Raw genomic sequence first — 12979 nt, 5'->3', positions numbered from 1 at the left:
ATCGCATTTACCGGAAATTCGCCAGGTTTTTTGATGATTTTTTCCTGAAGTATAATATCAAGGCGAGTTCCACGAACACAATAATTATATCCTGGAAGATCTTTTTCCCAAGGATAATTAGCCCGTGGTGTTCCAGGTATTTTCCCGAGTGTCTGAGTAATACCGCCACCCACTGTTGCTACAAGAATACTCACAAACGTATATTTTTATGTGCCGCATTTTACACATTTAACTGTAAGTGGCGGCGTGTTAGTTTTCTACGTGGTTGCTCTCAGAAATTCTGTACCAGTGACTCTCGTGCATCGAACACAATATAAACTTATGCTTATAAATGATAGTATATTTGTACAATATGAATGCAATTGACTTTTTAGCAGCACTTGAGCAAGCCGCGATGAAGCATCATCCAGCGTTACCAAATTACATACCTTAGATTGGTCCATAAGAGTCGGGTAAAACTCAGTTGTTGCTTAGCCTGATAATGATGTGGCTCAAATGGGACAAACATTATTTAGTAGCGCCATCCGTGATCTTAAGGAATTTAATGAATCTGCAGCGGATGAAGACGATGTTATTGAATTTATCACATGCATGGATGAAACGCCGTCCGTCCAGGATCTTAACTGGGATGTCAATAATCTAGTGGTTTACGATGATGTCATGGTTGACAAACAAGCAAACCCAGCCAAAATGTCTTTACGTGACAGACATAAAAACACAGATGTCATATACGTTACTCAGCGGTATACTCAGATTCCAAAAGTAGTTAGAGATAGAAGTTATTTGTTGGTTATTTTTCACGGGGATCATACACATACGCTGCGAAATATTCATCGGACATAGTGTCCCGGCGACATGGGCATGGTTAAGTTTAAAAACGTCTTCGCACATGTTCAGAGAACCCCGTATGGATTCATTACGATAAGTTTACACGATCCAGCAACACGTTATCGAATTGGTGTAGACAAAATCTTTTATCAAAGAAATGCGTTTATTGTATAATGAACCATGAAAACATTAACGAGATAATCTCTACGATCAAACAATTGCAGCAAGATGGTCTCGCCGTTCAACTCCATGTTGAAACAAATCAACGAAGATTTTGAGATGATATAACAACTACGTGCAGAAGGCAGATATACACTCGCGGTTGAGCACAGATTTATCAAGTTACTCTAGCGCGAAATGAAACTGTCATTGGCGGATTTACACGAATAGCATGGTATAGCTAAATTTGTTCCATTGGCAAGTGCCATTGAGAAAATCAGGTTTATCTCGACAATGTGAAACTCAAACGGCTGTAAGTGCTCGTGCGAGACAGCTAAAAAACACTTGTATTGGAATCTATTTAGATTCCCGCAGAATCCGCCTAGGAAAAATAGCCCAGACAACAACAAAAATTAACGACGAAAAAAGTTAACGACAAAATTTTTTTTGGAACGTCTGAGAGAGGCTGTTCAGGGTATATACCGCACTTACAAACTAACGGGCAATTCTTCATCACGTGTCTCCAAAAACGTATCGTTTCGGTCGGATAGATTAAAACGTATTCGTGACAGCGATGGATTATGACATCATAAATAATTAGGATTAGCGGGCACCACCACAATCAAATGACCCGGTGGAACATCCGGGGAAAAGCTGAAAAGAACATATCCCAACTGGGCTTGCCCATATAATTCTTGCCCATACGCGGTATAGCTACTGTCGACTGTGTCACACACTAGATTTCCTGCAATCGTAGACGTGATATTGACAATACCAGGCGATACATGATGACCACTACCATCCGGATCGTTATTATTTTGGAGAATTACCGGGGAGGCCCCCGTTTTTTCCACGCTACGTAAATCTTTGGAAAATATTCGTCAATTAAATGATTGATTTTCTGTTGTAATTTTTCGATGACAATACATTGTATTTTGAACGCGGGCAACTGGTCTTCGTTGATATTAAAATAATAAAGAAAATGACTTCTCTATGGTACTCCTTTAATTTTCTCATATCCCCACTTGTTCATCACTGACTTACCAGAGTTTTTTTGCAATGATTCTAATTTATATTGTATTGCCCATAATTTATGCACAAACGCAACAATTCTTTTTCTTCGTCTATCAAATACTTAAATGTTAATTCTGCAAGGAAAATATTTATTAATTTCAAGTATCATCTCATGTTTATAATCTAAAAATAAATTTTCCATACCATATGTGTAATCACTAAAATATTTCAATTTACGCACATATAATTCCATTTGTTCCCTAAACTTTTCAACTCTGGGATCTGGTATATCCACCAGGTTCCGACAATCGTGCAGGATAGATACTTAACTTGAATATGTACTAACAAACAGAACAACAGATTTTTACCATATAAGTAATGATTTTAATAATCGAGACATCTTTTAGTATTATTTTCTCCGGAAAACGATCAGATCTTTGTAGTTTTGGTTTTTGTTCAGAAACAAATGGTACCACCAACGGCTATCCGAGCACAGTTCTGATTGACGACTTATATATGTCAACGGCTTAACTAGATTCCGCAGAATCCTCCGCTGATTTTTCAATGGCGTCGCTCACCGTTGCCTTGTGCACTTTGATATCGATCTTTGATTCTTTTCCTATTATTGATCTATTTCTACGCTAAAGTTCATCATTGATGTGTTCGATTTGATATAATACTGCTGGTACACTGACTACTTTCTAATCTGGCATTGGCTGCCCATTTTGATCAGGCTTGATTTTATGCGAGAATACCAGTGTATTGTTGGCGCCTAATCCACCAAATGGTTCTTCACCGATATTTGGCCAACTAAAATATGCTTGTAATGTGCCAGTGTGATCTCAAGTGACCGACCATTGAAAACTTGTATCGGAGTTGGAAAACTTATATCGAATTCTGGCCGTGTTGACGTTGCTGCTATCATTGTGGTCGTCGGCTATGTTGTTTTTAGGAATGATCTGTTCCAGTCGTGTAGACATTTATGCGGTCATTATACGGTGAATTCTTTATATGACGCTGGCAACGTGCAACGGTATGTTTGCGTTCTTGTGATACCGATAATAAATATCCATATTTATGTCGCGGCGTAGGTTATTTCTGTGTTATCATGCAATTTTTTACTGGCACATGTAGATATTTTTTTCACGATAATATTGAGTATGCCAGTAACACCGACAACAATACAGACATAAATTCTAACCACAGGCGGTATCATTTGCGTCTCTGATGATGTGCCGATTAACGTCTTTGTTTCAGCGACCAGCGAGAAAACCGCGTACACAATATTGTCGATGACGACGATTCGTCTTCGATATATTTTTTGATTTGTCATGTGCTCCTCGATGATTTCTTCCAGCGATGCCCTCCACGCACACACTTGATTATGTGGGATTCATTATGGCATATACTACGTTACCAATTGCGGTGTTTTCCAAATGATTTTCACACACCACCAATATGTCCTTGCGATTAAATTTTGGTCTTCTCGATCCAGTATGAATGTTTCCTCTGTATTTGGATTTAACACGACTGTGACGCTTCCGGAAAATCGATCGGTGGAACGACGCCATAAATATGTTGTAAATATCTCAAATTTAGCGGCGTTAACCACGGAAAGCCTGTAAACCCCGGTAACCTCAGCGGTGTGTTTGAGGGAGTTGTTTTTTTGTGACTTTGTTGCCGATCCAGACGATACTGTGCATACCGTGTTGATCAGCGGGGTCGTGTGAATTACACGATCTTGAATCGCTTTGATGTTTTCAGCGATTTTAGCGAGCTTAATGTTGACGACTCTTGGATTTCCAAAGAAATTATCTATAGTTCTATTTATGTTTCTACAAAAATTCAAAAACGCATTTATATGATTAATATATTCATATCTGAACGTAGTCAGTCGATCACTGATTATCATTTACGATGTCATCATCAGGATGTTGATGTTGTCCACGTATTTCTTCGTTGCAGCGTCATCGTTTATTGTTGGTTCTCTCAAATTAGCAAAGCTATTTCCTCTCATGTTAAGATCGCCAGTCATTTCAAAATACGGCTGTAACAACACTTTTACTGATCTCAGTTCTGATCGTGGAGTTGTTGTTGTCCACGTATTTTTTTGCCAACTCATCGTCTGATTTTGGCTCTCTCACATTGATAACTGTACTTCTGCTCATGTTGAAATCAATTTGCTTGATTTGTTTACTGTGTAAAACCGACTTGGTGTATACTTTTAAAAGTTCTACTGAGTGCGGCCACTACCATCACTAATTAACATAGAAGAAAGAAAGAAGAGGAAACGATTAGCAAACAGCCAAGCCGTGAACAAAGGAAGTGCACAGAACAAAGGAACTCTCAAACAAAGAAAAGACAGGAACACGTAACAGAAAAACAAAGGAACAAAGGAGAGACTTGGAGCGGAGGAGCAGACTGGGCGTTAGGACAAAAACAAAAGATAAGTTACCATTCTATCCTAGACGCAATTTAAGAAGAAGAATGCAAACTAGGTCCAAACAAATGGCTCTATTTAATCCAAACACGCAAACACACAAGCCACCAAACAACCCTATCAACAAATCAGTAAAGAAAATGGATGTATCACAACTCCAAACAGCACCAATACAGCATGTAAAACAAGCAAGATTAACGCAAGTCGTACCAGCCACAGCAAACTCCAATTCAACCAACATCACGCTGGGGCCCCAAATTCTGGTCACAAACACAGGACAAACAAACCTCAAACCAGCAGACATAATTAACACACACACACACACACACACACACACACACACACACACACACACACCACCACCACCAACAGAAACTACTAGAAATACAAAACTACACTCCACGAAACAATATAATTACAATGCCAATACTATCGCCAATCCTCTTCAAGGAAGCGGAAAAACCACATACAAATGAAGATACAGACACCACTATTCCAAACCTAACAAATGAATTTGACAATAACCTACTTACCATAAACTCCCCTCAATTATACCACATAACCATCACCAGTACCCCAAAATTCCATAAAAAAATGAACAAACCAATCCTAGAAACATGCACACAAACCAACAACAGGAAATCAAGCAATAAACAATAAATCAAAACATTAGGAAAGAAACTGTACACTCAAGCCAAATTCCTCGAACATCTGGGATAATAACACCAAGGGAGCCACCAACCCATGGGAACAAATCCAATGAATTAGACAATACCAAACTACCCAGTAGCATCACTAATAAGGCAACCCAACGACCCCAAACAACTCCAAACCCCCAAAACACATATCTAGGTAAAGGCAAGGGTCCGCTAAAACCCCAAAACAACCAAAACACCCCCACAAGTAAGGTTAACTCAAAACAGTAAATAAAGCAACAGAACCCCCAAAACAAAATTCACAATTATCATTCCATCGAACACACCATGTACATAAGCAGCAGGTGCAACAGAATTACTAGCCTAAGTACCAATAGTATTATGACAGCACTGGCCAAATTTCACACTGAACAATTCAAACTGATAAGACCAAGGCGAAACTACTTGATTGTCCAATGCAGCACAATTCAGCAGGTGGAAAAATTCATCCAAATTGAAATTAAAGGCCCAATAAAGATCAAAGTAGAGAGACACCATAGCATTCAATGGAAACCACGAGTCACTTCGAATTCTAAACACAGGGAAACCACAACTAATCTGGCTAAACCCACTAAAACCACTATCTTTAAAAAAGTAATAGCACTAAGCGGATACAACAAGGACATAAGCAATGGACTCATACTTCATAAACTCACAACAAATAGAACATAGACCACCAAAGTCTATCGTCTTAATAATCACAAGGGACAAGAAACAAACAAAGCAGTTATAGATGCTACCGAGCCAACACCCTCAATAATAAAACTAGGACAGTCAGGAGTGTACCATAAGCTGGAAAACTACATAAATAGGCCAAGATTTTGCACCAAATGCCTGCACTGGGGACACTATGCCCTCAGATGTAGGTTCAAACCAAGATGTAAGTACTGCGGAGGTTCACACAAAGGAGAATGTCACACAACTAAACAAAAATGTGCTAACTGTAAAGAAAACCATTATCCTACATCGGCAGAATGCAGATTTGTAAAGAGAAACAAATAGTGGACTTAATGAACGAAAAAACACCTCAACTACCATTCTGCCAAAAACATTACCTGTAAAAACAAACATAACTCACCAAAATCTACCTCTGAAAAAATCAATGATTACCAAAACTCTCCACACAGAATCAGAGGGGAAAACACTGCACCACAAAATATACCCTCGAATCAGGAAACAAAAGAACCAAAAACTACAACCCACATTGCAACAAACCAAGACCACCCTGATAACACTCCAGATACAAACAAAACTGTCACCCCAAACATCCCCAAACCTAACATACACCCCAACACAGAATTAATACTGGAAGTAATGAACCTAACAACAGGAACCCTAATACAAGATCACAATAGCATAATGAGAACCCTCAAAATCATTTCCACCATACTAGCTGATTGGACCACAAGACTAACAGATAAAGACAACGTCAAAAATGGATAGTACAAAAAATAATAAAATCACCGTCTGGCAATGGAACTGCAGAAGAATCTTTAAAAACCTATCAGAACTGCAGAACAAACTGAATAATACGGCCGTAAAACCAGACGTATTCTGCCGACAGGAAACCCTCATAATAAAGAACACAAACGCCTGCCCAAACTACAAGGCTATACCCAGGGAATCTTTAAAAACAGGCCTAAGGGTCAGAAAGGGGGTGGACTAGCAATTGTTTTGATAGATACACTAATCTACTATGAAATAATAGAAGTACCCCCTAACCTAAACATCAATAATAGTATCGAAATAATGTCAGTAATGATAAATATAAGAACCACAAACATTCAAATAATAAATGCATACGACCCAGGGGGTACCTTCTGCCCTACCAACCTAATCTCACTAAGGAAAATCACTAATAACAACAACAACAATCTAATTATATGTGGCGACTTCAACGCACACAGTGAATTATGGGAGGTAAAAAGAAAGATCAAAGAAGGAAAATGGTTGAAAAATGGATAACTGAGAACTATCTGGTCATCTTAAATGACGGGTCGAACACTAGATTAAACCCTGAGGATGGCACTCTCTCAGCCATAGACCTAATCATCACTACCCCAAAGTTGGCTCAAATCACAAATTGATGGGTGGATCAAGAAGATACGTTAGGAAGTGACCATTTCCCCATCACAATCAATATTCAAACAAAAGCTCAACACATTCTAAACGAAACCCTACCTAAATAGAGGTACCAACAGGCAGACTGGGACCAATTTCAATTATTACTAGCTAGAGTAAATCCAGATAACTTAGAAAGCCCAAATATTGACATGTATTATGATAACATAACAGACACAATTACAGAGGCAGCTAACCGATGCATCCCAAAGACAACTAATATACAAAATAAAAACCCTGTACCAAGGTGGACTAAACAGTGCACTATAGCACATAAAGACAAAAAAAGCCTTAAATAAATATAAACGCACCAAAAATTCTATCTACTTCCAGCAATATAAAGATAAAGAAAAAGCACTAAAACAAACTATAAAAAAAACTGCTAAAATTAATCTATGGCGAACCTTTTGCTCTAAACTGAGTCTAAAATCAAACTCAAAACAAATATGGGACAAGATTGGGATCCCTGGCAACGAAACAGCAGACAAAGTTGCACAAAGCAAACTAGGAGATCAAAACTCTATCAAGCTTAACTATAGCTCTACAGAAACAATAAGCTTCGCACAAACATACACAGACCAAGAATGGCAAGATTTTTGGAACTCCACCATGAAACCCAAAAAACCGTAGATAGGAACATACAGCTACCTAAGGTACCTATTTCGAACAGAAAACCATAAACAGGATAATAACTGGAAAAACTAAACTAGCAAGCAGTTTTGGAAGGTTTATAGGACCAAACCAACAACCATTAACTGCTTTAACTGCCACACCACCGAAGATCTACACCACGTATTCAATATATGCCCAAAATATCAACCCGCTAGGGAAATATTTATCAAAAACCAAAAGAGATTGGATCACCACACACATGCCCAGAGTTTCTTATATACTCTAATACAAATAAACAATCAGCATATAAAAATATGAAAAAATTCATAGACTCAACAGTACTTAGGAACAAAATATAATTACTATCCCCACAAAACCAAAAGACCCAGTAACTAGCTAAATAAATTTAGAAGCCCCCACATAAAAACCCATAACATATCATTCAAGTTTAAAAGAATATTAATAAATAATTCACTTATGAAGCACCTTTCAAAAACTAAGGAAAGCGCAAAATCGGATGTCCTAGATTTCCTTAACGAACCGAGTAATCAGCTAGGACTCCGGTCCTAGATGTCCTTAACGAACCGTGTAATCGGCTAGGACTCCGGTCTCTTGCTAAATAAAGTATAAATAACATTCAATCTCTAAAAACATTAATAAATAAATAACTTAAAGAGGCAATATCTAAATACTTATAAATAACATAACGTATGAAACACACCCTAAACACTCGACTAGTAATACCATAATAACCTTGAAAATCTCTATTCATACATGATTTCTACTAACATCCTCTATAAACAGCATAGAAAACACACCCCTGTTTAGAACATTTTGAAGAAAAAAACGCAAGAAACACCAGGCAAATGCAACAAGAAGCAACCGATATGAAGCAACCAGGACCAGTCCCGAGTTCTCCTTCCCACTAATGACAGCCAACCATTCAACAGTAAGGGACCTTTAAGGACCCACAGATTGAGGCCAAACTATCAGGGTTCCTTGAACCCATAAAAGCCTGGGGGAGGTGGCACAATTCCCTTCCCCAGGAACAACTAGCAGGCTGCGGTGCAATCAGAAAAATGTGGCACATGCACAATTTTGCACACGCCACTATAATTAAACTCAACAACAACAAATGTTGAGATCTACATTCAATATATCGCCAGTTTTCGAATGCGTAAAGTAAACTCTCCCATGATTGTTAAAAGTGATTCCTTCGAGTTTTTAATTTTACCGGTTTTAGTAAACACCACTAAGTTATGTCCGGAAACACCTGGAATAATATATGTCAACGGAATATTGCTCGTCTTTAACCGACCTTGCTGATCCTGAAAGACAACAACTTCATTTGTGTCTCCATCGGCGATACGCAGTAATCAGCAAGTTCGTCTCGTGTTGCATATTTGAATAAATCAACATCACCGTGGGCCGTTCCGCTAGCAGATCATCTGTCAATATCAACCATTATAAAATACTAACCTGTTTAACACGACGCCGTCTGGAGGTATACTCATGCACAATTTATGAGGCGGTGCTGATGACCTTGACACAGCAATAAGTACTTTGGGACCACATGTTGGTGGATCCGTTATTGTCCGTGTTGGTAATGTTGAATACCAGATTGGAGTGCTTTGCACTCCGCTGATATACTGTAAAAATTCTCGTGGTGGCGCCAATCCATTCGAATTGAAATAAACACCTTCAAGTGGACCAGCCATGTATACAACCCAATGTGTACCAGGGCAGGAACTTCCATCGGCATTAATGATACCGGTTTGAACACGGTTTGGTTTTTCCTGTAATTGATCACGCATGAAAACACCTCTGAAGTTTTTAATGTTTAATCGCCAAGCAGCATAAAGTAAATCAAAATTGGACATGGGACGTTTTAAAGAAGCGTCCCTTGCAGCCTCATACCTTGACCCTACCTCATCCATGGTAATTTTTGACCCCGTTCTTTTTATTAGGTGTTTAGACCGTGTCCTGTTGCTTTTTTCAGTGCCATACCACCAGCAGTTCCAACATATCCAAGCTCAGTTGCGTTTTCGACAGCTGGAGCCGCTGCTGTAATAAACGCTGATAACGCCACTAGCCACGGAAATATACAGTCGATTTTTGGTTTTGTCGTTGATCACATTCACAGAAAGATCAAGTCTAACTCCAGGTTTTGATTTCTTGACGTCATTGTAGTATTTGAGCTGACATTCAGTCAACGATAATCTATTTGAGCCCTGCAACGCCGATGATTTCGGAGTTATTTTTGCCCCAGAATTCTTCTTCGATGCGGATTGTAGTTTTTAATCTGACTAGGTGTCAGAGCAACATTGACGTGATGATTTGATATTGTAACATCATGAATGATCTAATTACAGATCGATTGCAATCCAATTACATTTTCCGAAAACACTTACATGTTCAGGAAACACACGCTCGGAAAACACTTACATGTTTTCCACGGATGAATAAATCACTCTCATTCGTCCGCCAACACTTTCAAGCAACATTGTTTTGTCTGACAATATAACAGCAATTTCTCTGTAACCAACAGCTGGTACTCATGCTACACGAGCTCGGAAGTGTATGTCGACGACAGATTGTCTAAACAAATCCAAGTGTTCCAGTGACAAATAATATTTCGGATACAGCGTTAAGAAATCACACTGAGATATCTGCAAACCTGAATCAACATTCTGATCACGCCCCATGAACCGATGATACGCACGTGCAACATGATTGTCTTCAAAATTCAATAAAACTTCTTCAGATGGTTCTTGATGTCCATTTATTCTCAGAGAAACTTCGTTAACTTCGAGAGTATCAAACATCATTGGGTTTCTCTCTTGTGAGTCTACTCTGGCGTTTTCCTGAAACACTATAAATATATGTCGTTGAGCCGACACTACCTGCTCTGATGCTATCTGCCATGAAAATATCCCAACAAAGTTACCCTGGACAGTATCTATGGTCATAGTCAACCATGACATCGTTGTCTTGCCGCCGTTGTCCATGAAAAAAGCAGCTGTTGTTCTTCAACGAGTGATGGCGCCATCTTTGGCAGCCACATGAAAGTTTTGTCAGTATCACTTTACCATCATCTATTGTATAGAGTCACCAGAATGCATCGTTGTCTGTGGCTTTTGTGGCACCAAAGATAATTTTCCTAACATGTCTGCAGAATTCAAAGATATGTGACAGCGGAATTATACAAGAAAATTCTTCAACGCCGTTTAACATTGATCTACGTGCTGAGAATTCCAGGTTGAAATTTCATTCATCGATGCGACTGAAGTTTCAACAGCATTCAGTGTTACGTCGGTGGTATCTTTAGCAAACATCATTGACGGACCAGCAGACCTTGAATAATCATCGGAATATCTTGCGAGGCTGCGTGTCGTCAACGTCATGACACCATTGTTAACAAAACCAACTCAATCTAAAATTCCGTGTGCTGTATTATCTCCTTTTAAAAGTTGACCTTCGATCTCATTGAATGCATCGGCGAGACGAAAATATCTGCTTGTATCTTGCACTAGTAGCTCGATTTGTTCACGTGCGTCGGGCACACGTGCATCATAAGAATAATACTGATAATCATGCACAGATTCATTTGAGTACCGGTGTGTCCATATCAAATGCTTGATTAGAGACACCCTTGAACATTCTTATTTATATTCGTTGTTGTTGTTTAAAACCACCGTCAAACAAGGCCACTACCCACCATTTGACATGCTGTTAAATTTTTTCGCTCTTGGCGGTCAGTTTTACTGTCTGTGGTTTTCGTCGCACTAATCGTACGATTCTGTCTTTGATCGCTGTGAATGATTTACCAGCTACATCACCAATAGTGCCAATACCCTAATCACGAACAACTTCGATGTCTTTCATGCCTAATCGTTTTGCAATCGAGATAGATGTTGGACCTCTCTTCTAAAAAACACCTGAATAACATCGCCATATATTATTTTATAAACCGGTAATCGTGAGTTTATCACCCTGACGTTTTCAGTTCTACGTTGGGGTATTGTGAATAATCATGATATTTTGTTACCGCAGATCTAACTGATCACTCACTGTAGTAATCGTCTGTAATTTCATCGATCAGCGCCCGATATATGCTACTGTCCAAGATGCCACCGGAAAATAAACGCAGACAAATAGCAGTTGCTTCATTGGTGGTTTCGTGTGAATTGTAGCCGGTTTGTCTTCCACCACGCATAATTTCTAGGCGATCAACATCAGCAAGGATGTTTGTTTGGACAACGTTTATCCTGAATCACCGTAGATTTAGCGATCATATCGATCGCGAGTGGCAGGGCCACTTCCAGTTGCCTCTTCTCCTGGTCTCGGGTACTTCCTTTTCCTAGTCAAAAGTTGCTGCACCGCAAAGCCTCAGAGTTCCGACTTCTTTTTCCAGGTACGAAAATATATCTAGTTATAGTTTAAAGATTTTTCGTGGTGCCTCGATACGTTTGAAGCATTGTGTATTATGTTTTGTTATATAATATTAATTTTTAATCATAGAGTTAATGTATTATTTAAATTTTATTATGAATTTATATGTATTTGCAATGTTAGAACTGACTAATGATTTCACTACCAACCTCATGCTCAATAACAATTAATTTAGAAATACAGAACATATTTCGGAATTTAAGGTCAAACATTCAGTAATTTGCATTTTCAACAAACGACTTTGTTATCGTTAACTTATTCGATACTTAATTATTTACATTATATTCTACAGACAGATATTCTGGGATTAATGAGGTTTGTAAGCTTTGAATAAATATAATAATGATATTCGTATGCCTAAAATGTATAACTTCATGTGTTTGTTATTTTCTATGTTGAGTGTGTTGATTTTAGTAAAAAATAAGTTCGTGAGCCACAAAGATTCAGAGTTCTAACTTCCTTTTTTTGCAGTTCGAACCTAGTGCCCCTCCGCATACCAGCGATGTAAAAAATATCCATTCACATCACAAGGAGTGACACATTGGTCATGATGATGACAAAAATAATCATTACACAATAATATGGTGGACATAAGTTCAAGTTCATGCCATAATAATATGATGCAACTATTGGACAAAATAGTTTCATAAATATAATA

The sequence above is a fragment of the Sinohyriopsis cumingii genome, chromosome 15, assembly GCF_028554795.1.
Source record: "Sinohyriopsis cumingii isolate HCF-2022 chromosome 15, ASM2855479v2, whole genome shotgun sequence".
Taxonomy (NCBI): domain Eukaryota; kingdom Metazoa; phylum Mollusca; class Bivalvia; order Unionida; family Unionidae; genus Sinohyriopsis; species Sinohyriopsis cumingii.
Note: the sequence above shows the minus strand (reverse complement) of the source record.